The 26,179-nt window shown below is 37.4% G+C and overlaps 1 protein-coding gene across 2 annotated transcripts in view; it reads right to left on the reverse strand.

Annotated features, from left to right (window-relative positions):
• Positions 1-26,179, reverse strand: part of ME1 (malic enzyme 1) — a 153,740-nt gene that overhangs the window by 41,528 nt on the left and 86,033 nt on the right. The window lies entirely within an intron of this gene.

Below are 26,179 nucleotides of genomic sequence, written 5' to 3' on the forward strand. Positions count from 1 at the left end.
ACAGGCAGTCTGAATCAGGATCCAACTGGACAGAAGTTCAAAGCCACATTTCCTTTGTTTTGTTATGAAGAGAAAATGCAGACCAGAGGTGGCAAGCATGCAACATCATATTTGTCATCAAGCATGGGAGGCTGGACAATGCATTAAAATGAACCATCCCACTGAATAACATGTGGTTGCCAAAAAAATGTCTCCAATACTTCTCCCAATTTACAGCATATTTTTTGTGACAGTCTTAGCTAAGTTTTCCCCATTTATAAGTAAATTTATATTCAATTGTCTATGACAACAATGTTAATGTTCCAAATAATTCTATGGAGTATATCTTTATGTAACAGGCTGGAGAAAAATGTCCACAGCTCTGTAACCATCCCAAATATACAGTACAAGTATTTTGGCATCTCAATGCTCTTAAGACCTCAACAGGGAAAACTCTCAAGAATATGGCTTTTGGTGACAGTGGGAGCTATAAAAGTTTGAGCATCGTTTTGAATTTAAACCATATGATCAGTAAAATCCATGCTTACTTCTACAGCTAAGAAGCTTTTCTGGATGTATATTTGGATCATTTGTTCTTACTGCCAGACATTGTTTTGGAAACCTTCCTAAAGGAACAAGTGGTTGCTTTTTAGGTTTTTAGAGCTTCCAAACTCCTATTTGACTTTTTTTTGTTGTTCATACATGCCTGGAACTGAAAAAGCCTTAGAAACCATCAGAATTGGTTGCTGCCACCCATTCCTAAGAAGGAACAAACCAAAATGATAGCAACATTGGCACTGTGTTCCACGCCTCGTGCGTCATGCAGCTGCCCTGCCAGCTAGAACCATTTATAGTGCACCAGGACAATGTGGAAATTGTCTCCTTCCTCCCCGCTCCAAATGCTGTGAGCTTGCTCATTACCATATATCCCACTGCTCAAAACAGATTTAAAGCATAAAGAACACTGCTAAAACTCCTCTTTGTGCCAGGGCTCTGCCTGGATGTTTTCCCACCCTCCCTCCTAACAACTCGTAGGACCTGGGTGCATTCTCCTCCTCCTCCTCTCCTCCGAGCTATCTTTAACCTCACTTCACAAGGCAATTGAACTGCTGCAATGAGCTCATCCATCCATCCAAGCACCTCTTCTGCTACAATTGTGACCCACTGCTTAAATTCAAGGTAACTTGAATGAGGGGGTTAAAGTTTTGCACAATAAATGCTACATATATATTCTGTGGAGAAGGTGGTCCAGATGAGACAGCCTCCAGCAAGCACCCCAGCCCCTCTGCAGCAGATGGTACTGCTCAGGCTGCCTCTCCAACAGCCAGATGTGCTGCAGCTGCACGGGACAAAAATCTGTCCAAGGTGCACTGAGCTCCAGCCAGTTCTATAATGCAAATACCTTCCCAGAAGAGGTATCATTAAATTACAAATAACTTTCTCTGTCCTGAATTGGACCAGCAAGTCAGACAGGACATTCTTCACAAGAAGAGATTTTCTAAAGAACTTAATAGAAACTGTCAGCATCTCTGCTTTCCACATGAAGGACTCTGTTTAAAATTCCTTTTTTATTCCCCTGTAGGCAACCACTGGTTTTATTTTAGCTACAGAAAGCACGTACTTTCATAGGACTATTTTTCATAGCCATTTTCCATTTCCAAACCAATCCTTTCCTCAATGAGCTCAGTCCATATCCAAAGCAGGCATGGAGATGTAGGAGATGGCAGCATTTAGCACCCACCCTATACCAGCAGCAGACCCTTTCTGCATTCACGTTCTCTTAAGGAAATAACTCTGCAAAAGGTTTCCATATTACTATTCCCTGGCACAACCACAAGTGCTCTGGCACAGTACCAGTGCTTCTAACACTCTTCTGCTTGCTCTTTCCCTGCCCAGTACAGATTTGGTATTCATTTCCGTGGCCTTTCTATACCAGGAGTAGTGAGGAGAATGGGCTGGAGATAACTCATAATTTTCTCCCTTTTTTTTCTCCAGCCAACAGCACTGCTACATGTGTGAACTTCACAGCCTTGGGAATAGACAGGCTTAGAACAGAGCAGTGTTCATTTATGGAGGTCTTGAGGGTGGTGGTCCTAGACATTGTTGTTCATAAACAGAGAAGCAAAACCAGATTCTGTGCCCACAGTCAGCCCTATACACATAAAGGGCTTCTCTTAAGCTTAAATCATAAGCTTTTGTGGTATGCTAACAGAAACACTTGCTACAAGAAAAGGATAGTTGCTGGTTTTAGCCTAATTTGTCATCAGCCATTCGTGTGGTCGCATCACACTGCAGCAGGGACTACTTGCTCTTTAAATTGAAGTCCTTCAAAGTCCATCCTACTGAGAGGGCAAGCTGACAACAGTTCTAAACACATCCACACTTAATTTTTGTGCATTTTCAAAGTGCTGTTGAAGGATTAATATAGGATGCTCACTAATGAACTGAACTAAGATTTCTTCTACTTCAATACCAAATTGAATTAACTCCAAATGTCTTAGGATTGTAATATATAAGGCTGCAAAAGAAGTAAGTCACCACATTGTAAAATTTTATTACTTCTTGTTGCAAAACTATTTGGGTTTTATTTTTTGATTTTCATATTTGTTCTAAATTATAGCACACAAAAATGTCATCAGAAACTGGGCTTGACAGTAACTTGGACGTTCCAGTTCACATCTATAGGCTTTTGTAACAGAATTAGGGAGGGTGGTGTGAATGAAGTATGAATGGAAATGTGTGCACTACTTGAAGCAGCAGCAAAACAGAGCTGAAAACAGTGGCACACACAGAATAATAAAGAACAAAGCCGACCAAAGGAAAAATTAAAATGTCTCATTTACATCAAAATGAGCAGGCCTGAGCTCTGGTAAGGCCACAGCAAACACCTCTGGGACCAGGATCCTGCACCTTGAAAACAGCAACAATCCCTATCACAGCACATCTCCTGTACCACTCTTTATCCTACAGGCACAGCAGGAAGTCATACTGCAATCTCAAGAAATTCAACATGAGGACATACAGACACAAAAAAAAATTATGGAGGCTGAAGTAAGAAATACCCTGAGGCAAAATAAGCATGCTGGATCTTAAAGGCATAGAAGACCTGTATAAAATCCTATCACCACTTATCACCAGAAGGCCAGAGAAAGCATTGAGGACTTGACAGCCAGAGCCCTTTTGCCTTCAGTGTCACATGAGCAACCCTGGGCAGACCATATGAACACAAACATGCTGATGCTTTGAATGTTTAGGAATGAGAGTGAATAATAAAATCAACTTTTTTGAATACTCTAACATAAATCCACCTTTCTGTTCCATAAGAACTTTCACTGAGTGCTGTCAAATCAATTTCCTATGGTGGATTGTGTCAAGTTGCCTCCTCTCTGCTGTGAAACAGTCCTCTCAGCAGGAAGGTGGATGGATGACACAGTACTGAAATACAGCATAATGCACATTATACAAATAAATTACACTTTTGAAAGTTCACAAAGTCAGACGTGAGCCAAACTCTTTGAGCATGTCAAGGACTGACTCTAACATCAGCCCCAGCAGACCAGATCACTGGCATGGAAAAACACACTCCACGAACTTCCACAAATGCAGAGGTATGAGGGCTTGCCTAACACTCAGGTTAAATCTGAGGAGGAAGAAAACTGTATTGTAAATTTTGGTAGTTTTTCTCCTTAGGGAAAAAAAAGGTTCCATGTGAATTTAAAGTAAACAGCAAATTGAATTACTGATGGTTTCTCATGAATTTGTACTGGTTCACTTGTTACCTGATCCTGACCCCCCCTAAGTCAAAAGTAAAACTCCGGGAGCCTGAAAAGTAATTCTACTTGTCTCCTAGCTATTCTACTGCTTCTTCCAGTGTTAACACTTAGCTGATTTAACTGTGACTCAGACCAAAGAATAATCTCAAATTACCTTCAGTTTTACATTCACTTAAAAGACATGAGTGCAGATTTGAAACAGATGACCTCAGGTATTTTTTTTTTTTCTTTTCAGCCTCTTCAATTCTTTAGAGACTTGGCACTATGATGCTTTTGGCTGAGGTAAGGAATGGTACTGAAGAGATGGATTGGTCAAGTGTCTGAGCAGACTAAATCAGAAAAACAGAGAATCAAGAAAGAAATCCATCTCAGCTGGAAATAGTAAGTAGTTTTATTCTTCATGAATTTTTAGCTGTAGCTAAAGGTGTGTGTCACCTTTTACCCCCCCCAAAAGATAAAGTGGTCTTTCTTAAATCCTTCAAGCTTACCTTTTAAATTTTAATTAAATGGCTTTATGCTAAACCAAAAAAGAACTGGTGTTATATATAAAAAAAGAACATGTAAAATGCATTACACTGTTTGATAAGTCATCCTACACAACTTAAAATCATTTGAACCTAGTTTCAAATTGGTATTTCCTGATTACTTTGTGACTGCAATCTTTAAAAGTTACTGATTATTACTGTCTGGTTCAGATTGTCAGCAATTTTACTTTGCCAAGAAAAATACCATATAGCCACAGTTCTGAGGTTTGCCCTGGTGTTGGTGTGCACCTGCACTCCCTAAAAATTAGATTTTTAATGCTCTAAATTTTGCAAAAGTCATCAAAAAGAAATAAGTACAGCAGCACTTGAACAGTGGTCAACAATTGCACAGGGCAGTTATAGGGAAGTCCACTGCAGATTTTTTAGTATGAAAGATATTGTGTTATATATATTACTATTCATAATTACTGTGATTAGTGGAATCATCTATTCCAAGAAGCCTGGATTCCTAAATCCAGGCAAGAAATGTTTCTCTGGACACGTTCTCAGATTTCTGTATGAAAATGAGAGCTGCCCTTGGAAAAAGTAAAGGTTTCAATTTGGCTGGACAAATTAGGTTTGCATTGATTGTGTGTGGCATTTTGCTTATCCAAGATGCATTTTCTTGAGAATGAACCTTCATATATTCACTGCCCAGACAGTAACTTTTCCTATTTTCCAAAAAGAGAGAAGGGTCTGGATTAAAGAAGAAAAAAAAAATCCTTGGCTGACAATTCTACACCAGAAAGTTTCCTAATAATTTTTAACTGTATTTATTTAACTGAATCTAATAGTATTTAAAGATACTACTTTAATAAAGTCTAATTTATTAAGGTATTTACTAAAACATATGAGAATTCCAGCTTGAGTCAAGGAGACTACTCCTTTGCTTTAACTTAATTGCCTGTTTTGATGCCTCAGTGAATCAGGCCTGAGCGATTTATGGCGAATGCAATGCCTTTTTGGAAAAGGTATTCTATCTTTTGCCAGAATCTAAAGATTGCTATGTAGTCTTAGGAGGCTGAACCAAGATGACTGCACTTCCTTACATATTTGATAATATTGGTATGAGATTATAGGTATTTTTCTCAAAATAAAAGAGGCAGCTGCATAGCCAAATTAGTAGAACGCCTAGGGCAGCACATCTGCTCTTTCCCTCTGCTACTTAAGGCATAATGAACAGATGGAAATTTGAATTCCATCACTGACAGCCTTCATCTTGACTGTTAAAAAGCAAAGAAGTAATGAGCTTTCAGAAACGTCAAAAGGAGGTTGTAACAGGAATACTTAAAGCATTCTGATAGATGAAATACACTCCAAATATTTGTAGTGTTTGATCATTTATGAAACATACCTCTCCCTTTCCAAGTTCTCGATGGTGGTTTTAAGGTGTTAAAATATCTTATATACCTACAGCACAAGTTATACTTGAGAGAAAAGAAACATATTGGAGGCTAGACTGAAGAAATGAATAATATACAATTTTAAGAAAAAGGGGGCTAACTGTTGTTTTCAAAGCATTATTTAGACAGCATATTGTTTGACTTGAGGAACTGTGACTATTACAGTGGAATATTACTGAATCACAGAATGCCTGAGGCTGGCAGGCACCTCTGGAGATCATTTCGCCGCCCACCCAACTCAAGCAGGCTGGGCAGGACCACATCCAGGCAGCTTTTGGACTATCTGCAGGGACAGACTCCACAACTTCTCTGGGAAACCTGTGCCAATGATCAGTCACTCTGACAGTAAAATGCTTTTTTTCAACACTGAAATTTCTCTTACATTTAAACAAAATGTCGGGGTCTTATTTTCTCTTGTCCTGTCATGGGGTACCACTTATAAACAGCTTGGCTCATTCTACTTTAAACCCTGCCTTCCAATATTTGTACACACCCATGAGCTGCTGCTTCACAGGAACAGACAGCCCAAGCTCCCAGTCTTTCCTCATAAATGTAGATTTATAAACCAAGGATCAAAAGTGAAGGATGCTACTCTGAATTTAAAAAAAAATAAATAAAAAAAGCCACAGCTAATGGACATGAGCTATTGCTCAGCAACTATCATGGCCAAAAAGGTTAACATAAATAAGGGCTGAACAGATAAGGGATTATCAAGTATAGATAGAGCAATCTCACCTTTATATTTTCTATAGTATAAGTAGCACTATAATGACCATTTCTCATGTCTGCAATCAAAGATTTAAATATCAAACCAAATTGATTCTCATTTGGTCTGATATTGCCTCATTTTATGTAGAAGGTCAAACTAGTTTACAAAAATGTTTTCTTTCATTATAAACTTGTAATATATTGAACATGACTAAAAAAATGCTTAAATAATCCAGAACTCCAAACATTCAATTAGGCTGATATGCTTAGCACTCTGTGGGATGACTAAAAGGGCTTACAAAAGATAGGTTTTGAATGGCTATCTGAAAGAAATGAAGAAAAGACTGCAGAAGTAATGGGAGGTATTCCACATTAATGGAGGAAAAACCCCAAATCTTCCTAGGCAAAACATGAAAAAATAAAAGGTAGCAGAGCTGTGTAACTAAAACAGAGATGAGATAGAGGTAGCAATAAAGCTGTGCAGAACCACGAAAGAACAAGGACTAGTTTTGGTATAGGAAAGCCAATAAAGACGTTTTCTCCAGAGGAAGTGTGAACACAGCGCATCAGAGGAAGACGAGCTTGGCAGCAACATTTGGACCACCTGGAAGGAAACCCGGGTTGTATCACAAAGGCCAGAAAGAACTGTAATCCACAAGGGAGAATATCCAAGACTGTAAATGTTTTGGAATCTATTCCAATGAAACATAAACACAGAGAAGAGCTATGCCCAGGGAAGGACATCGGAGTCATCCTACATATCGTAGCAAGATGGAGAGCACTGTTACTTCCTTGGTGAATATGGACTGGCTCTCTTTGAGCAGCACTGCTGGTGCCATTTAATTTTCCAGCTCAGCAGAAACTAAATATGTATAAAAATAGGGAACATTTCCAGTGCACATCACATGTAAGATACCCCAAACCATGTAACATTATAAAAATGAATGTAAGCCTGTGTTCAGCCAAACTCTTTCGGTCTTGGGAATGGTGACCTGCCATTCCTCAGACAGCATTCCTCCTTCTTTCTGCCCTTCCCTGAGCAGATATACAAAACAGTGAAAACCTGGACTATAGCTTCCATACCTTGCATGATTATAGGAGTATCAGACACTCTCTAAAGATAAAAGCATCAGGCTCTTCTGGGGCACGAGATTACTATCCTGTATTAAAAAGCTTTTCCAATTATGTCTGCAAGTGAAACTGCAACCCAAGTCAATAAATATACATTTAATCTGCAGCACTTGGCATCAGCAACCTAAAGGAAATCATTGTATTTCAGAAGAAAACAAAATTTAATAGAAGTTCAGAAAGGCTTCACAGGCTTTACATAGTTGCCTTTAAGCACACTTCTCCTATACTTGTGATGGTTAGCCTAAAACTGGAGGAATTCCTCTCAATTATAGCACATTTTGCATCTCCCATAGCATACATGGTTTTCTGACCAGTCACATCAGGCTTACAAAACTAAGTTATGACTGCTTGGTTGCTCACTGATTTCACATGTGATGACTGATTTAAGTTATTCTGGACCAGGAATGGAGTGGTTCACTTATAGAAAATGCCCCAAAACTTTCTTAGATCAATGACCTCCTAAAATCAGTTCAGAACTAATCAGAAATTTTTAAACAAAAAATTTTCCTTAACAAATTTGGTGTTATGTAAAGGTAAGAAAGAAAACAAAACGTAATTACTGTTTTGAAAATATTAACCAGAATTTAAGAGAAAATCACATTTTATTACTACCAGCTAAGCCCATTTTTCTACTTTACTGATATGGTTTACCCAAGTCACAAGGTCCAAAGCTCCACACAAAGAATAAAGCTTCAAAGATTAACCAAAACTCCTTTAATGGCTCTTCAATACTCCAAAAGTTGCCAGCACTATTAATATTTAAACGAAGTCAAGACTTCAGGTATTAACTTCAAAATCACTCCTAATTGGATTTTTACCGGGGAAAAATTGGAGGAATGTTTATGAACTTTGCCACAGAAGTGGAATACTCAAGCTCAATAAAATGGTATATTAATAAGGGTAATGTTTTTTCCAGAAGTCATCGTAAAGAAGTAACAGCCGCTCTTGCTTTCATTGCAGAAACAGAAGTGTTCTGGAATCCTGAGAGAAAGGGAAAGTATGAACATTGTATTTTACATTGCAAAACTGGCAACACTTCCAGCTCACCTACACTGCACATATTATTACCGCCTGTGCTAGTGGCTATAGTTACTCTTTACCATCATGAATTTAGCTTTCTTAAAAACTGCCTTTGAAGTGAGTTCAAACTTTTCAGTCCAAACGATCTTACTGGTAAATTTATATTCAAATATTTATTAAAAATGACTGGAAAAAAGGTTAATCGGAGACTAAATTAAGGTCCCAGAAGTGTTCCAACTCTATTTTAACATTTTAAACAGGTGGTTAGAAGTTCTAAATGGCTCCTCCTCATTATCTCCCCAAATATTTGAGATCCTGGGGATTATATCAGTGATCTCAAAAGAGCAGTGTATAAACTTACAGCTCTTATAATCAGGGGCTAAGTGAGAAAAGGAAGTGGCTGCATGCTCTTCAGAACTGTTTATAATCCTCTGCTAAGCCAAATACTACCTCTCCTTTTCACACTATTATTTACGCTTTCCCCAGGGAACATCAGACGTGCACCAACTGTCTCCCCATGTCTGTCACAGAGTGAAGGAAGAAATTTGTCTTTAAGATATTATTTTGCATTATAGGGGCAGTACCCTGAGATGTATTTTTTCTCTGATTTTATTTCAGGATGTTTAGAACATGATACTACATCTAAACCAGAATTCTTGGATAAGACTGGGGCATATTGACTTTGCAGAATTTACATGCATTTTAAATTAGTTGGCTCAGATACCACCCACAGTGGACTGCAAAAGTAGAATGTACCAAACAGTTCAAAGGAATATTTTTTATGGTTTTTCTAAATTCTATTACTAATTGTATTATTTGCTTTTGGCATGTAACTTATACCCTGGTTTTTACTATATTAACTCAACTAAAAATCTTTGTATATGTTTTAGTGGACTAGTTAAATTGCTTTTCTGGAGATGAACTGTTGGAATTCTTATTGGATTCAAGCACCACTGAAGATACACTGAAACTAGACCCAGGTCACATCTTTTTAGAAGGACTGGAGGGAAGCATGAAGGAAAGTTTTATACTCATTCCAGATTCCCTTTTTGGTGTTTTTGTTAACACAAAAACTTTCTGTTAATTGTAATTACTGGTAAATTCTATTACTTCTACGATCTAAAGACATTAATACATATATGTATTCCAATGACTTCAGAGAAGTGATGTATGTTCAGGTTGTCTTACCCAAAAAATATATCTTGGTTACTTCAATAAATCCCTTGCCCATGATGTATTGATGAGAGATCCATCTGCCTTTTAAGATTAGTTAATATCCCTTTTCATTAGTCAATAATCTGACTTTAAGTTCACAAAACTATAGAGTTGGATTCTCCAGCTTCCTAAGACTAGCCTGCCTCCCAAAAATACAAAACCTTAAATCACAGAAGAAATCAAAGAACTTTGCTTGCAGAGGTCAATCATCCTGTCACTTCATGCCAGCCAGAAACTTAGCTTTTGAGTAAGGAAAGGATATTTAACAGGTTTTGCAGAAAAAATATGTGGAAAAAAAAATGCGAAGTATTCTACTCCTGTGCAATGTCTATACGATGCAAAGAAGTGCATAACAAAGATAATTGTGGGGGAGGGGTGTCTTTCTGTAATGCTTTTTTGACAATAAACAAGCTCAGCTTGTGCTTCCTTAGCATGGCAATTATTATTACATATCATAAAGCACAGCTTTTGATTTGTCTGTGTACTTCTGTGACTGAGACTTTTCAGAAAGAAGTCTGATAATGTATTTATAGTAATAGACTACATAGTCTAAAAAGTGTAAAAGGCTAATCATGCTTATTCTATGTTAATAATAATACCTATTTATTTCAATCACCTCTCTGAAAGCTTTTTCTCATCATCTAATACACATGACCTTTTTAAAGGCTATGTTCAGGTGATGCCAAGCACAGAACACCCACAAAAGCCCTGTGTGACCCAACACTCTCAAAATACTTATTTCTTTGCAGAAATGTGGAGAGGAAGCAGAAGGAGGATATTACAATCATTTTTCTTCCAGTCATTCAGAAGCAAATTCAGATTGTGCATCCACATATCCACAATCACCCTTCTGGGAAGAAATGCTTGCATGAAGTTTTGTGAAGAAATGTGAGTTAATAGACTGAATGATGCTTCCAACTTGTACAGTATCTGACAAATACCTAAAAGTGCATGTTCACATTCACTTTGGCTTCTGAGGTGGCTCCAAAAATCCATCCCTCTCTTGTTAATTGTAGTTCAGTGGATGCATACAATGCATAACATACTGAATATAATCAGAATTACCCTGTCAAATGAAGTTCATCTAATGTAAACTGTCATGTATTATCAAAGAATCTCATCTGGGTCCCCTTAATGAAAAAGCTCTTGCTGATAATTTTTCTTGTTACACGAGATAGCTTAGAGCATGGCACCTACATTTTCCCTTGGTCCTTAGTCTCCAAATTCCACCTTTGTGGGACAAAGACAGACTTAGATCTTGGTTTGAATAATGTTTTTATTTGCTGGTAGGCTTTAGTAGCTAAAAATATAAATAGGGTCAGAATGATTATATCACAAGATTTGTTCATACTGGCAGGATCATCTGTATATTAAAATAAAAAAATAAAAATAGAAAGTAAATAGCAAATGTCTCTACTCACTGCCAATAGACAAACCCCCCCCCCTGTTTCCTAACCCTATATCATATTGCTCAAGCAATGCAAAAGGTAATGCAAAAACCATTGCTTCCACTTCAAGAAGCGATCAAAGACTGGCTGACAAAAAAATAAGTGTGGCACAAAGGAGAATAAGTGTTACACTTCAAAACTGCTTATTTATTTGATTGTATATTCCTTTCCAACATTCCATGTTATAGATCAAAAGGGTAAGCTTGTATAGTAGAAAACACCAGGAAATATCTGAATGTTCATCTATCCTACAATTAGAGTACCTTGTATTTTCTTAATTATTTTTTGTGAGCTGCAATAATCAGCAAAAATTCAAATTTATGTGATTTACATTAATGAAAATAATGAATTGTAAAATGTATTTTTCACGAACTTTAGGAGAGCTGCCATCTGACCCCAATTACTTAATGAAAGGACAATCAACTGAACATGGAGAGTGCTGTCAGTAGGGTATTGCAGCACTACTGAACACTCTCCTTCAGGCATCTGGAGGAAACTCCTCCAGGATTCAGGAAAATGTTTTCTTACACAGAAACCCAGCCAATTTCTTTTTGTTTTCATTTATCTCAGGGCTCTGACAGGCAAAGATAAACTGAATTCAGCCAGAAATTAGGATCAGATGGTGAACTGAGATTAGTTCTGCAAACTTCTCTCAGTTTGACAACGATAGCAGAAAAAAGTGTCTCCTCATTCTACATCTCTCCCCTATATGATTTAGGAAGCTAGATCAGCTGGACCAAGACATTAGCTACTGTAGTCAGGGCATACTTTTTTGTTGTAGTTGAATTTATTCAGTTTCTCATTCAAATGCTCACAGGACATTGACACAGGGATGGATTTTTGGTCAGGAAACACATGTCCATTACACTGCTTCCCTCCCCCACTTCCCTCAAAAAAGCCAGGAAAGATGTACAATAACTGTAGCTGTCTGCAAAGTCTCTTCCCTAGAGATGGGAATAATGAGCTCTTGGAAATGTTTAAAGTCTACTAAATAAGAAAAGCATCTCACAATGATCTGGTAAAACAGTTTTAAAGCCATGAGAATCCACTCAGTATCTCCAGCACTATTATTTTTAACTGAAAAACTAGGACTACAGCCAATTTTATACTTCTGGAATCCTTATTGTTTTATAAATTTATACATATATACACAGATACGCATCTTTTAAAATGTCTACATTTCCTGGCATTCCATGTAGACAACTAGGGCTTCAAATCTTCACAAAATTCAGCTAAATAATCAAGTCCCCACCCATCCCTAAATATCTGAAGTATAGATGTGTCCAAAATACTTTCAGTTCCTCTCTGTTTGAGCCATTAAAAAAAAAAAAAAAAAGCACATTAAGATTTTGAGAACTCATAAATATTATATAATTTCTGGGAGAACCACTTGGAAGAGTGATAAGAAACTGTCTCTAGCGATTCCTTCATGAACTTCCTAGTTGGGGGCATGGATAGTGTTGTGAAAATAGTTGAAACATTTAAATACAGTGAAGGAAACTCAGCTTATGCAGTCTGAGTCGCTGTACAATGGCTATGACATACAAGCTATTGCACAGCATAAAGAATAATAATAATAAACACCACAAATGACAACCCTGGATGTCCATTTGGCAACATCCAGATGTTGTTTCTAATCCTTCAGTCACCAACAAAGGCTAGAAGCATCACAACAGCTATCCTGCCCAAGCCACATGCCCAGAGGTGGGCTCTTAGAGGTAGCACTCAGCAGCTAAACCTTTCCAAGGCTTGGCTTGAGTATCCAGTAAAAATTTTCAAACGCTTCTGAAGTCATGAGCAATAAATGCCATGACCTGAGCTCCAAAGGAATCTCTTCCCTGCGAGGATGAGTGACACTGTGGATTTCACTCTCTCCCACAAAAATCTCCTCATCAGATCTCAGCTTTCATATCCAGCCCCAAAAAATCTCTATTGCTCTTTCTTGTAGCTTAAATTACTTCAAAGAAAGACTTCCTTAATACACCAAAGTAGGTTTAGATGCTGGAATATCACATTTTTCATGATTTTCTTGCAGTGTTTGCTTGGTAGAATTTGAACTAGTAAGATTCTAGTAAGAACTAGTAAGTTCTAAGTAAGAACTAGTAAGTTCTGCTGTACAGGACAGCCTTATATTTATGCCAAGAAACAAACAACTTGTTCTCCTAGAAGTACAGGGTATGCCCTAAGCAGGACTATCTGGAACATACCATATCTCCAAAACAGCCAAGTTTTCAAACAGTACAACCACAAACAAATCATAGAATCTATATTTATTTGACCATTGAGGTTTCCAAATTGTACAATTGCACAATCCAAAGTGAAAAATATGTACTTCTTTCAACAGAGCCAAAGCTCACAGAAAATTGAATAGTTCCAGTTGAAAGGGACCTATAGGAATCATCTATTTGAAGTAATCATCTATTCTTTGATTTCCTCAGGGCTAACCATAAGTCAAGGCATATCATTAAGGCCATTGCCCAAAAGCCTCTTAAATATTGACGTAATGTGCTTCTCTTCCATCCAAGAGATGGCTAGGAAATAGAAAAAAAAAATGTTGGTGTAGAAGTAGAGCAGTGCAAATGTTAGTGTTTATCTGGATCCCCCTAAACAGATTAGCTCTGCATGCCTCTACTTGACCAGAGCAGATCTAACTGGAAGAGACTGAGCAAGCTATGAAATAGGGGGCTGCATCCCCAGCATTAAGATCAGATGGTTGTTACATGGAAAACAGGTGTGAGCTGTCACTGGAAAGGAACAGATCCACATGCAAAAAAAGGAAAAAAGGCACATAGAGTAAACCTGACTTTCTCAAATACATTCCCACCTATTTACAGTAAAACTCACTCATAACAACAATACGCTTTTGACCATAATTTTATGTTGCAGCATTAATCAAATAATATACATCATTTACAAAAACAGGACCCAAGTTTTCTCTTTTAATTTTTGTTTAGTAATAGGGTATGTGACTACAAATGTTTTGAAAGTCTATATAACAGATTTGGAATAACACCAACGAAATTAGTAGTAGTACAGGACCAGTCCTCGGTACAGCAGGATACGTGGCGAAAGTCCTAAATCTGTATTCACCACACAGCCTTTTTTAATATATTTTGCAGAATTTAAATCATAAACAGATGTTTGTGGAAAGAAATTGTCTCCTTTTTCTTACATACAATGTATTAATCACTCTAAAATAAGACTATAAAGATAGTATCTTGCTGAGTCCTTCGTACTTAGCAATGTTACTAAATACTTAATTTACATCCCATTTGGGACAAAGCTTAAGAAGCAAAATTTGAGTTGTTTCAGTGATCTACAAAAACAGTTATAAAAACTACTTAAATATTTCTTATTTTTAGTGGGAACAGTGATAGCAAGGAAGTATTAATGAAGCTGAAAAGCAGCAGCTGTTTCTTATCATCTGTTTATCCCTTAATAAGGGAAGGGTGGGAACTGTGGTGTCCTATGACAGAACCAAGCAAGGAACCAAGGACGTGAGACATACAGCAGCCAGAGCATGACAGAGACAGCAGGAGACCATGAAAGAAAGTAATGAAATAACCAAACCAATGCATTTAGAAAACCTGACTTAGAACTACAAATCAGCAACCCAGGAGGATATAAAAGAGACAATAGCTGTGACATAGAAGGATTAGAGATAATTAGACATGGGAACAAAAATGGCTAAGCACACAGGTAGGATTAGGACAAAAAATGAGAGAAGTGTGGGTTCATCTTCTCATTTACCAGTGAGGTAGGGTGCTGCCCTATTAAGCAAAAAACATCCAAGACACATCACATCAGACAAGGTTATTGTCTTTAAAAGCTTCTACCTCTGCCCCACCAAGGAAGGAAAAAAAAATCAAGCAGACCACAAATAATTGTGTCATGACATTCAAAACCTAACTAAGGTCTACACCATATTAGGTGGAAAAAAAAGTCATCGCAACATCAGCTGGTCTATCAGAGCTGCTTGAATCCACAAAATCTGGCAAATTATTTTTTACTCTGGTTTTGGTTTGGTTTTTGGGGGTGTTTTTTAGATGCCTTCACTATTCTCAATCCACAGCATCACTGAGATAGAAGTTGCAGTACTTTAGTAGTGGTGTAGCTCCCTCACTCATCATGGTCCTTGCAGCCAGAAACCTCAGTTTAGAGTAGAAAAATATAACCCACTGCTGGTCTCACACACCACACACAAGAGGAAAGCATACAAAAAGAAGATACCAGAATTTTCCCAGTAGAGGATGATGTCTTATTACATCTTCTTTCTGAGGATACAGCAGTCATGCCTGCCTTAAGAGTTTCAGGCTGGCAGCTCTGAGCAGCAGAACACTGGACTTTATTGACTAATAGCTAAGTAAGAAAAAGCAAACGTTAACCTTATTAAAAATGAAGGAACTCAGTTTCCTGTAAATGGGACATTTAAGCAAAGCCTTCAACCACAGGCACAGTCTGAATCCCGGTGTCAGGTGCTGCAAGTGAAGTGTCCCTAGCACAGACGGTGCCTGTTAAGGCAGTTAAGTCACTTAAGCCTGTAATTACTATAAACTGCATAACATTTCACAATGATAAAAGCAAGCTAAGCCAGGTCTGTTATGGTACCATCAGTGCTGCCCAGAACTTCAAAATTAGTTCATAGCACCCTCTTGCTTTATAACCGACAGATGAGTAGCACACTAGCAATTGTTTTCCTGCATCCTACTTCTACCAGAAGTTAGTCCCTTCTATTTTAAAAGCATTATACTACAAAAAAATGGAGCAAAATCAAAACATTTTCTAATGAAAATAGCTACAATAAAAATGGAACTGCTTTCCATTCTAGCCATTCTTATCTAAAGGAGATAGGTACTATTGTTTGTACTATACATCCACATTTGACTTCTAAAACTGAACACAGGAGTGGAGTTTTACGCCTTTTTTAAAAAACACTTTTTTCTTTGTGAAGAAGCAGAATTTAGCCTTGGCCATTTCTCTTAGAATGGTTCAACTGCTTCAAAGTCATTTCTGTAACCCAGGGGAAGAAATGCAATAAAAAAAAAACCCTCAACATCCTGGGCAGTTTAGCTAACATTCATTTTTCACTTTTAGGTTCTCCCTTATAGAACTGAGCATTTGTTTAGAAGTCTCTTCTCTGATTTCATATTTAGTTGCTTAGTTTATGTCAGTGCAGTTCAAATACATACCTGAAACCCCACTGAAACACCTACATGCACAACAATAATTTCAAATACTCAGGCACAGAACATTATTTAAAACCTCCATCAGCAATATTGCTGTGCTTATCAGCCAGAAAAGTTACTTAGGTGAATTTTCCCATTTTTTCCAATCACAGCAGGATTTGCAACACAGAAAGAAGGCGAGGCAACAAAATGAGATGAAATTTGAAAATTCTGGCAGTATTTATTCAAGCTAAAACTAGTTTAATGGTTTTCTTTGGAGCACAGACTACATTCTTTGTCAAAACTCTGTTTTGTCCCACCTTCTGTTAGGTGGTTCTTTGACAATACCTCTGCTCTGTGAGCCAAAACTGCTGCCAAAAAGCCTCAACTGAGAAAAGAGTATAGCTCTGTTCACCTCTTCAACTGTTTATATTCATATTAGCTCCTTGTTCTTGACCACCTGACCTCTTACTCCCAAACACGGAGCACAAAAATTTGGTGTAGCACCTTATTCTGTCCTACATACCTAGACCTGTATGAAACTTGTTTTCTGCTCTAAGGTTTTCTCCATAACATGGTTTTATACCAATGCAGTTACAAAATATCAGAATTATGGAGTTTTTAATACAACCAAAACCTAGAGAAGCAGAACAATGGCTACCAGACATCATCAAAGCAGCTCTGCCTGTAGAGCTCAAAGGAGCAGGCATCTGGGACAAAAGCACAGCAGTGCCAGCTCTTATGTCCAGAGACCAATTCTTAGGAGCTGCCTGCCCAGTTGGATGTGTCTGTTAATGCAATAGAGCAGCACAGCTGCTGAGTGGAGGCTGAGTATTTCAGGTAGAACGCTGGTTAAAAATGCACAGTGGATTCTATACACTATGATCTCCTCACTGATTCTGGATTTTTTGCCAACAAGTCACCTCAGTGTCTTTAGGCTACGGGCCTGCAGCACTTGAAGGTGCTGCTGCGATTAAGTGAGGATGTGCAGCTGAATTTGACATCAGGATCATACCCAGTACTCCTCACACACATTATTTCAAAAATGGCCACTGTGCATTTTAGTTAACAGCTACAGATGAGCAGCTGGTTCCCATTTCGAAATGTGATTTGGAAAATATACAAAACCAGCTGCACTCAGTTCTCTTATCCTGAAAATATCGTTCCTTAAAAATATTTTCCATATATAATTTACAGCTTCCATACTTTTCTGGCAAACAAAAGAAAACAAGTCCTTAGACTGTATAATCTGGCTTAAACTGAAAAATCACTTCTTTTATACAAATTTAGAATAATTAACAAATTTAACAAAGTATTGCTTTTTATCAGTTATGGCATTCTGAAATTAGCTCGTATAAATGTGTAGGATGAATTATTTAACTAACTGTTTTCCCAGTATAAATTCAGTAGAATCACTGTTGTCCCACAGCTGATGAAATGTAGTATTCCAGAAGGCAAACGTGCTCACATTATAATTAATTTTTCAGAAGAAAAGACCATCATTGAAGGTTTTAATAAAAACTTGATATTTAAAAAGATCTCTTAATGTCTGAATTGTTATATCCTGCCAGAGAAATGGACTCCATAGGTTTTCAGGGCTTTAGGGCTGCCAAATGCAAAACCTCTGACAAGACAGGCTTTCCATTCTGCAGCTACTGAAAAAGGCTAAATTAATTAAATATTAAATAATTTTAATGGTGCAAACTAAAGGATATGTAAGAAAGTGGACTTAAATATTATTGCTAAATTTGGAGATTCTCATAGTTGGTTAAAGCACATGAGATATGAGATTACTGTGAGAACTGTAGGGTTTCAGAGATTTGCACAAGTGCTTTCTGTTCTTACACATGGCTCCACAAACTCAAATGACATCTAGGAAAAAAATAAGCTGAATAAACATTTTCAAAGCATATACACTACCTGAAATTAACACTAGTTAAATTCTTTGTGGCAGCTTATGGCTTATTAAAAGAACACTGGTTTTCTCCTGCATTTTTTTCTCTTCAGATTTGAAGACTCTTCTATTACTAGTAATTATCACAACAACATTTCAGTTTATCTAACAGACACAACTAAGCTTGTTCCTATTCGTATGTTCTATTGAAGGTAAAATAACTCTTGTACATGTTTTCTAGATCAGAGCTCTATCCCAAGAAAGAGCAAAGATCCCCTATATCTATTCCACCGAGGTCTTTTAAAATAAGGAGAGAGAGAAAAAAAAAAAAAGGAATTTACTTGTAGCAGTAGAAATTAATCACAAAGCTATTATAATCAAATTAAATTTATACATTCTTTAACTAAGCATTTCAGAAATAGTATCTTCTATTGTTCTGTGATTCTAGAAAGGAGGTTTACTTTTTCTAGCAGTACTTAACTCCATTTTTATTAAATTCTGTATAGTTCATTTGGAACAATACCTGCCAGCAATCTCTTTCCAGTAGCCATTTAGGCTTACTACAGATCACCAAGTACATGAACAATTACCTTGATAATAAAATCCACCAAATTCTGAAACATATTCACTAATTATTCTCTCACTGTTTCCAAAGTATAATGTTTGAAATAGAATCCAGCTTTCTGGTTGTGTATGAAGTTAGATCCCATTTTTAGAAGGAGAAATATCAGTGACATGGTACCAGAGACAAAGCAGTAATGATTTTTCCTCTGTAGGAGCCAATGCAGGGAGAGCAGTAGAAATTCTTCCCACCACATTATTGGGAAGATCTAAAAAACAAGGGATTAAGAAAAAAGGATCTTCATATCACTCATATATCACTCTAGTTTTCAAAATCTGTTCCTTTTTTCCTCTCATATACACCCCCAGTTATATAAAGATGATCTATCAGATCACTATTATTTGTTTCTGGGGATACAATCAGCATCCTTTGGAACTCCAAAAATCTAGCAATTAAAAGAAATTCACTTACAGAATTGCAAAGAACTTTTATGATCTTGCAATTAAACACCACATTAGCTACCCAGATAAAGTGATTTATTCAGAAGCTGTGAGCAGTGGCAGCACTGTTGAGTGTCTGTGAAGTGTCAGTTAACTGCACTTACATATGGTAGTGGGCTTGAAGAGTCATATTGCATTTTTCAGCCATGGGTAATATTTTTTACAGTGGTTTATAAACATGAGGGATTGCTAATGCAAAAATAAGATGTGCATCTGGAATTTCAAAAAAGCATTAAAAATTCTGCAGATACCAAATACTGTCTCCTTACCTCTAGATTAAAAAAACAACAATGAATCAGTGAAATGAATTGATTGTGTGATCTTGCAATTAAGAGCATCAGTCGTCAGCTCCCTGCAATTAAGCCAGCTCTCAGTTTGCTTTATTGGCATGAAATTGGTATAGAGAGACTGCAGGGACAGAAGGAGAGAGGCAGTTCCCAGCATTCAACTGATAATGTACACAACTCCAGAATTCAGTTCTGGAATGCTTTTGAATGCCAGTGCCAAAACCCTGGCAAAGAGTTCATATGACAAGGCTTGCACAGCTGAAAGACTAACCAGGCCACAACCTCAGTATACAGGTCAATACTTGCATTTTGGAAGTCAGCATTTAAATCCACAGTTAAGCACCAAAAAGAGAAGTATCCTGATTTTCAGAAGTGCTGTTTGTCCACACTTCAGTACACAATATGGCTAGGCAAGGACATATGGATTACTACCAGGATTGCAGGATGGCCAGGGAGGCCACTGAAGTTTTCACTGCAATTTTCCTAGGAAGACTGAAAAAAAGTTGCTGAGTCTAGCAAGTGCCCTGTCTTGCAACAATCTCAAGAAACATAGATAATTAAATTCTAGGAATATGCCCATTTGCCTAATGGGGGACTATAGCTCTTTGGCTAATGTCACTGTCAATTTTTAGTACAGTGATGACAACACTTAAAAAGAAAAGATGCTTGGGTATGAAAAGATCTAAACTTCAGTTCTAGGATATCCTCTGAAGATCCATGGCAATGGACCTATTCTCTCATGATAGACTTTATTTCAAAAGGATACAACTACAATGAAAAGGAATATTAAAAAAATACAGTTATACAGCAATTTGCAAGTACCTGACTTATAGAAAACAGTGATCCATGATGGTTTGTTGGTAAATCAGCCAGTGGCAAAACAAGTCAGTAACAACCAAATGATGAATAGGTTTTGTCAGTGATAGTTATTAATGGCTTACTATTTGTAGGCAACCAGGCAGCAGAGGCAGCCATGGGGATGGGCTGATCCACTGCCATGGATCAGGAATCTCAGCAGCAGTTTGGGTGGCATACTCTGAATAAAGCACAGCAGTGTTGCTCTCTGGTAGAGGTAAAGGACCAAAGAGAGATGAAGCACTGAGATACTCAAATCCAATTAGCCAGACTATCAGTGACTGAAAGTTTTCCTGAGAGTTGAAATATACGTAGAAATACTTCTTGACTTCTAGTGGCAAAGACCCAGAGCTGGGATAAAAGGGACAGATAAGTTACTGCATTCTAACGTGAACTGAAGCCAAACTTTTGATATTTTACTTTACTAGAGTTTCCAAAGGGGAAAAAAAAGAAGAAAAAGGGGAAAAAGGGGAAAAAAAGAAGAATCTGCTGCTTCTGACAGCCTGGAAAACTACAGTACTTCCATAACAACAATATAAACCTCGTTAAAATATTACACTCACACAAATTATTCAAATAAATCAATATTCACTCCATTTACAATACAGTGCACCAGCTAACTTCTGTTGGGAATGTTGCCCACCATTTGCTGGAGCTATAAAAGATGAAGGAAAGTAACTGAGATTATCCAGGCCTTTTCCATTTGAAAAATCCCTTTCTAAAATAGTTTGGGAAGAAAAGACTAGGAACAGCATGTTCTTCACTTCTTGACTTTTGAATGGCTGCAGCAAATCTGAGACATAATTGAGCATTATTAGAACATGAATACATCCAACTTGAGCTCCAGATTTTGGTACAAGAGACATATTAAAAACACTAAAATATTCTCCCACTTTCTCAATCTTATCTCAAAACCCAAAACAATAGCCTTCCCTCTCGGTATCATGTTTGATGATTTTTGGTTTGTTTAAAGGATGAATGAGGTTTTATTTCTTCGAGGCTCCTCTGCTGATCTTTGCTAAGACTTTCTCTAAGGTCTTCCATCGAGAACACTAAGTGTCTCTCTGCAAACAAACTTGATGTGATTCTGTCTATCCTGCTATGATTTTGCTTCACTGACACTCACTTTTCCTTATACTACTTACTGCATCCAAAAGGGCCTTATCTTGTGATTAGAAAAAAGTCCACCTGGGAGTCTAGGTGGGAAAGGAAGCCTGGGCCCAGATAGTTTCAAGAAGAATGCAAACCCATCAACAACTGGAAATGACTGTCAGATGCAAGCACAGGAAGGAACTGAGGGTAGGTTCAAAGAGCAATTGTAGCTGCAGTCAAGGCAGCCTACAGACTACTGCCAAAATCCCACCTTTCTCATCTCCTGCTGTCCACAGTGAGGAGTTAATATTCACTGCATGGTGGAAGGAGCAGGTAGTCATAGACTTGAAAAATTGCTTCTAAGAGCCTAAGTTCCAATGGAGGAAAAAATCTCCATAGAGAAAGATCTTCACCAAGCCTGCCATGGGAGGGAGTTGTTGCAGCAGCATTTCTTCCTGCTCACTTTGTGACAGCCACTTTGGCTTGATCAGTATGGGAACACATAGGCATGATGTAAGTCTTGGTCTTTACACCACTACAGTGCAAAAGAGGACAGCGGCACCAATGCTCTCACAGCCTGTGCTTGGACATATTATCAGGATGGCTGTGTGGTCCAACCACTCCCTTACTGATGCAGAGCTATATGCACCTTATAAGTTGACTTCTTGCCAATACATTCTCTTGCCAAAAGAAAGAGCTGAATGAATTAATTTAGTCACAAATTGAACAATATTCTAATGCAATCTACTAAATGAAAGCTATTGATTTTGTGGATATAGTGCTTTTACAGTTGTTCTCAAAGTTAGCTAAACCATATTTACCATAAAACACTGCTTTAAAGTAGTACATAAAGTGAAATGAAATACTGCTGCCATCTGTGAATAATGTAATCAGGCAAATGAGGAATAATGACAACATCATGGTAATTTAGGATGGAATACAGTGAATTACAATTGTCAGCAGCTTGGTTTATAGCTCACAAACTTGAGAGCACAGCACATAGAGAGAGTGGGGAAGGATTTAATCAAAATATCATTACAGAAGAGAATGTAAATGACACATGGCATTACTTTTCAAGGGTCCACCACTATTTGTATCTCGAAGTGTAACTGAAAACTTACCATCTCACACACACAGAAAGATAATTTCAGTGACACAGGGCTGCTCATATGCATCACAAATGCACAGCCTTTCGGTCATAACAGAGTAATAATTCCATCCAACTCTTTGGGATTGTGGTAGTTAGGCAAGGAAATAATCTATGGAAATTCCACCAGATTCTTTCCATTTTCTAAGTTTCCTATCTGTTCATAGGCCAGAGGTGCAAGTCAGTATTTTCCTTGCCCAGTATAATGACTTCTATTGGGGACGATCTGCAGCAGAAAGCAAGCTGGTAGGATGTTGTTCTTCCCTACTCTGACACTCTTTTGAGGGGTTCAGGGTGGAGTTATCTTTACTAGATTTGTGAAAATGAAATATCCCTTTAAAGAGGGAAAAATTTCCATACTCTTTAAATCTGCTTCTTGTATTAGACAAGGCAATTCATGTCCCTGTTATTGAAAAGATGCTTTTTTCCTCTGCTTTCATTTCTTGTTCCATCTCTATTCTACATATTTTCCCCTCAAGCATTTCCATAACCCTTTCACTATTGTATATGAACACCTCTTAGCCACTGCTATATTTCTCTTTGCATCATCACAGTCAAGCAGAGAAGAAACAGGAACTGGAATAAAAACAGAGTTATTTTCTCTGGTTACACAGGAAGCTTTGGTGTATCAATCCCAGCTACCAAAGTGTTGTTTAGCAATCCCTCCTCTCAAAGTTTCCTCTGTAAACATAGATATTTAAGAACAACTTGTCATTTGGAAAAATTTGCTTGTCCATATAAAATGTTTTATGACCCATGTCTCCACGGGGCAGAAACTTAACAAACGTTTCTGAATACCAGTTGGTATTATGTTCTTCACTGAGGAAGACAACTGTTCATTTTTTCTCCTGTCATAAAATATTCCTTCCACTTAGAATATTCCTGTTCCTCTAAATTACTGACACAAAAGCAAGAACTATCTGGTAATGCCTGGACAAATCACAGTATCTGCCCTCAGAGAGGGCAGCTGCTGGCACTGGTAATAAATAGATAATTGTATACATATGTAAATAAATAAAAGCTGTTCACTGGATTTTTGTCACCAGAAATCCAGATACTTTCCATATGTTTCTGCCTTTCCTCATCTGGGAAAAATCCTAATGTACTAGTTCCATTCTGCCATGATAGCACACTGGATACTGTACCAAAATCTTTTAGTAATGATTGGTTTAAGTTTTGGGTTTGTTGGGTTTTTTTTTTTTTTCTTTTTATCTTGACTCTTCCATAAATAATTTTGTTTCATTAGAAGAATGCTTTTGGGATGAACATCAGTGGAGGCTGAGAAGAGGAAATTATTGCAGTTGATGAAACTATACCTTTTTATAAAGCATTTTCTTTATTATCATGCCACTCACTGTATAAAGGTTACATTTCAACATAAAACACTATAAATAATGCTGCATCAGCTTATAAAAATCTAGATTTTCAAAATTTAACAATCAATCAAGATGACACCTAGGAAAATTCCCTGGAAGCCAATAAAAAGCCTGTAGAGAGTTCACTGCCCTGTACTGCTGCCCCCTCCTTCTTGCTCCCAGGCAATGCTGCTCAAACCTGGCTCTCAATTCTGTTAGCATTTGGCCCCTCTGGAGAATTATGAAGGTGAAAAAGATCTAAAATAGGTATTTCATGTAGCTTTCTGTCTTGAAAATATCTGTCATCACCCTGTCTTTAATTAAGGCTTATTAAAAAAACATGACAGCCTTGTGCTTTACAATGTTCATGATTATGTATGTCTTGGAGACGTACTGAAAACACCACAACAGCAAATTTCACCAGAATTTATCCCATTCCCAGAACTGATTAGGCAGTGCTAAATAAGAAAGTGTCTTTTGGAGCACCATGGCAATAACTAACAATAAATATGACTAACTTAAAATGTAACAGACCAAACATGTATCTAAGATTAGCAAAGCAATACTCGCTCAGCAAAACAGCTAGCAGAAGGCCAAGAAAAGTGAAAAGAGGAAAAAAATAATGGAAACTTTCATAAGGAAAAAATAACTATCATGTAACCAATGTATACAATTACCTAGATCACCACAATATAGGGAATCATGACCTGCATGTTCAACAGTCAGACCTGCTATGCTAGAGTCAGCTGTAGGTGCTGAGTCTGTCAGTGGCCCATTAAACACAAATCTGAATTTAGGGAAATGTAAAATTATTGAGCAAATGGACTTGATTTTGATTTAACTACATCACTTTTCCCTTCACCTTAGTAAATCAGTATCACAATGAATGTAGGTGTCACACTACAGACAAAACAATTCACAAGTAAACCACATAAAGTTGGAATTACAATTTTTAAATGCTCCACTTCAAACATGAACTTCAGCACTGCTGATCTTGACAGATTTAGCTGAGAACAAAGTGATCTTTCAGAAGGTCAAGCAAACACAAATTGCTCAAAATTACAGAGCTTTAAAGTAAAAAGTAAAATTGCTCAAAATTAAAGAGCTTTAAGTAAAAAGTGCATGTCAACCAGACCCTCAAACATTACTGAGATAATCTTCTGCTTGACTCTAATTATTTCCTTTAGTATGAAGAACAGTGGTTCGTTTTAAAGAAAGGGCGAGTTAGAGAATGCATTGTTAGAGATTCTCAAAACACAGACCACAGAGCAATTTCTAATGCTCTGAGTGTTCTTTTAGGGAGGTGACTCTGTTAGGAAGTTTCATCTATGTTATCTGCAAGGGAATATTCAGCAGAGTAGCAAACATAGAACAGGATAGAGTCAAACCAGCAGCTTCCATAGGAGGATTATGAACAAGGGAGTGGCAGTGGGGATGATGGGGAAGAGTACATTAGTACATGAAGGAATATGTGTTTCAGGCACAGAAATTAATACTACCTGCTTGGCCAAGTTTCTTTTGCACAGCAACCAAGGCAGAAAGAACAGAAGCTGTGTATGCCCGAGTAAGGTCTCAAATGCAGATGGGGCACATGGCAAGACTGAGGAGCTGGAAATTATTTTCAAGTTCCACAGCTCAGCCTCATCTTTGGGAGGCAGATGCAGAAAACACATTCCTCTAAGGATCCTGGCAGTTGAGCTATTTTAGATATACACATTGAATGCAGAGTTAGACCTCTAAATATTTTAACAAAGAAGGAAAATATGAGCAAACATGTTATTTGACATGCAAGGAGAACTATTTTATGCATCACAGTCTAATAATAAATTTAACTACTTTCTGTATGGGAAAAGAGAAGCAGTGAAAGAGCTTACTTGGTATAGGTCCATACCATGACATTTAAAATTAAAACACTTCAGTGTTTTAAGCTTATTTCAGTTTGGTGGGGGTAGAGGCAGGGGTTGCCAAGTATGATAGCTTCTTTTTAGGCTGCTTTCATCTCATGTATGAAATCACAGAGACAGAGAAGAACATGTAGGCACAGCACTAGGCACAGAAAATTATTAGGCAAATATTTAACACTCTAAATCTTGAAAAAGAAATCTGAAAAACTATTTATAT

The sequence above is a fragment of the Prinia subflava genome, chromosome 2 (genome assembly GCF_021018805.1).
Source record: "Prinia subflava isolate CZ2003 ecotype Zambia chromosome 2, Cam_Psub_1.2, whole genome shotgun sequence".
NCBI lineage: Eukaryota > Metazoa > Chordata > Aves > Passeriformes > Cisticolidae > Prinia > Prinia subflava.